Consider the following 2,905-nt stretch of genomic DNA (forward strand, 5'->3'; position numbering starts at 1 on the left):
AGTGCAGTATATTTTCAATGAAATCAAACCTGACTGTTTATGTGTTAAATTAGCTGTCTGTGCTCTTATTTTTCTATATTTTCGAAGATGGGACTTTGTTGGGAGGAAAAAAGAAACAGCACACAGTATATTTGTATATGGGGCTAGGGGCTAGGGCCTAGGGAAATATTATTGCACAAATTCTAAGCTGCTTTGAAAAGACTAAAGTAGGGCATAATAATAGACTATAAGATGGATAGTGGTTGGAAGTTCAGAAAAGTCATTTATGTGTTTATATGAATGATGATTTACCTTGCATGTAATGTTCTTTCGAATCAAGAACTTGGCTCGGTTTAACTCATTTAAACCCCTAGTTGCTACCATGCATAGTCACTTGTTCGTATTTATTAGGGATGTTCACGAGTATGGGTTATTTGTGAATTTGAATTGATCTAAATTGATTTGAATAGTTTGGGTTGAATCATTTATTTACTTGGGTCAAAATTGAATCATACAGATCAAACTATTCATGCATGTGTTGGGTCATAGGTTTAGACTTATAGATTCAATCAAAATCAAATCGAATTGATTAAAATTGATCAAAATTTATAGAGTTGTTTAGTTTGACTTTAAATATGGTTAATATTGAGATTCCAAGTGTTGGAATTGTAAGTGTTGAGACTACTATTGTTGGAACTTCTTAAGGTGGTATTGTATATTGTTATTTGTTTTACCTTTTTTCTTACTTATTTTTTTTGTCATGGTTATAATATTAATAGGTCATATTTGGTTGCTGCAAAGCTTATTGCAAGAAATTAATTTGTAAAAAATAGTTGTGATTTAGACTATTATAGTAAATCTTGTGGAATAATATTTTTGTTTTAATTTGTATTGGTCTATTTTAGAGTATTATGTTGATGGTATTTAATGAATCAATTTTACTACTTTATAATATTGTGTTAATTGTATTGAATGAATTATGATATAAAATAGTAATTCTAAGAAGAAAAAAAAATCAAATTTGAATGGGTAATCCGTTGGTTCGAACTGAATCAAATCGTTTATCAATAGGTTGAGTTGGGTTTCAAAAAAAATTTATGAAAATTGAATCGAATCAAACCGATTAAATTTGATTGGGTTGAGTCCTAAATTTGACCAAAATCGACCCAAATCAACCCGTGAACACCCCTAGTATTTATATATTGATAAAATTTGAAATTATCATGTCATTTAATTTACATGCACATCTTCGTGACACTTACATGTTTGTCTTATTGTCATTTATCTTATACTTCATGTCTCATATGTTTTATCTTAGGGGGAGTTGCGTTAAAAAGCAATATAATAAGATAGGAGTGAGTAGGCATTTTGGTCCTTGTCTTTATACCCATTTTGTAAATTAGTCACTATCTTTTTGAAATGTAAAAAATAGTTCCTATCTTTACATCCGTTATGTAAATAAGTTCCTACTGTTAAAATTGAATTTCCATTGTTAGTCATATGTTTATGTGGCAAGTTTTTGTCCATGTAAGCAAACCCATGTGGCAAGTCTTTGGACTGAATTGAAAATTATGATAAGTTAAAATAAAAATGAAACTTCATACCATTATGCAGATAAGCCACACCTTCTGCAATCCCAATTGCAACTTTATACCTCACAGACCATGGAAGTGGTGAACTACCCTTCACACCCTTCTTCCTCCCTATAAAAAAAGCCAAACTATAATCAGTGAAAATCACTAAACTCAATTCTAATCACTACCCAGCTGGTAGGAATCAAGAAAAATAAAAAAAGAGAAAATGAGTACCATGTAAGTGATGCTCTAAGCTTCCTCCTGACACATACTTGTACACCAAAACAAACCCTCCTTCGAGTCAATACAAAACCCCACAAGAGGAACAACATTTGTGTCATTCAGAGAACTAGCAATCATCAATTCTCTACAAAACGCCTTGGCACACTCCTTGTCTTCCTTATCCAACCTTTTAATAGCAACAACAGTCCTCCAAATCCCAACTCTTCCTCTAAATACATAGCTCAAGGCACTTCTCCCCAACACTCTCTCTGTCCATAGCAAAACAAAGAATCACAATCTTATATAAAGGAATCAAATTCAATTCCATCAACAGAATATCCACAGGCACGCACACACGAAAAGTTGCCTTTGGAGAAATTGCGAGTAGTAGATAGAATTTCATCATAGCTGAACCTGATCAAAGTGTTGGCCACCGGAGATAGTCTCGCCAGGCTGTTCAGTACCACCATGGCCTTCTCCGCCGTATCGTTCCCTTGTTCCGCCACGAGCTCCACCAGTGGCTTCACCGCGTCGGCACTCACCGCTCTCTCCTTGTTCTTCCTAACAGAACACAACTTATAAAGCGTCATCAGCGCGTCCTTCTTCCCTTTTCTCGAACCATTCAGAAGCATAGAAACCAGTGACAGTATCACACCGAAAGCCCCGATCGAGCCCTTGTTCTCTTCCACAAATGCAAGGCTTAAGAGCGCACACGCCACGTTCTGCTTCGAAGTTTTAGTTCCGGTTTTTAGAACATAAATTAGAGACTTAATTGCTCCGACATTGGTTATTAGCATTTTGTTGTCCTCGTGGAGAGAGAGGCTTAACAGTGCAGTGACAACATGTTCCTACGTCCACGGGCGTTACTTTTGTTGCCAACAATGCACCTTACTAACGACGTTACTTTAAAATTTAATGGCAATGACTATTTTGCAAAACTTATGCAAAGATAGAGACTATTTTTTACATTTAAAAAAGATAGGGACTAATTTGTAAAATGAGTACAAAGACAGAGACCAAAATGCCTATTCACTCAATAAGATAGTTTCTCTTTCATTTCTCTCGTCCCTCTCACCACCTTTGACCTCCATAATTATCCCTACCATTGCGTTGTGTCCATGTGCACAACT

The 2,905-nt window shown here is 35.1% G+C and overlaps 1 pseudogene; it reads right to left on the reverse strand.

Annotated features, from left to right (window-relative positions):
• Positions 1–1,548: 1,548 nt before the first annotated feature.
• Positions 1,549–2,572, reverse strand: LOC114420508 (annotated as a pseudogene).
• Between the last annotated feature and the right edge of the window lie 333 nt (positions 2,573–2,905).

This window comes from Glycine soja, chromosome 7 (genome assembly GCF_004193775.1).
Source record: "Glycine soja cultivar W05 chromosome 7, ASM419377v2, whole genome shotgun sequence".
In the NCBI taxonomy this organism is placed as follows: Eukaryota; Viridiplantae; Streptophyta; class Magnoliopsida; order Fabales; family Fabaceae; genus Glycine; species Glycine soja.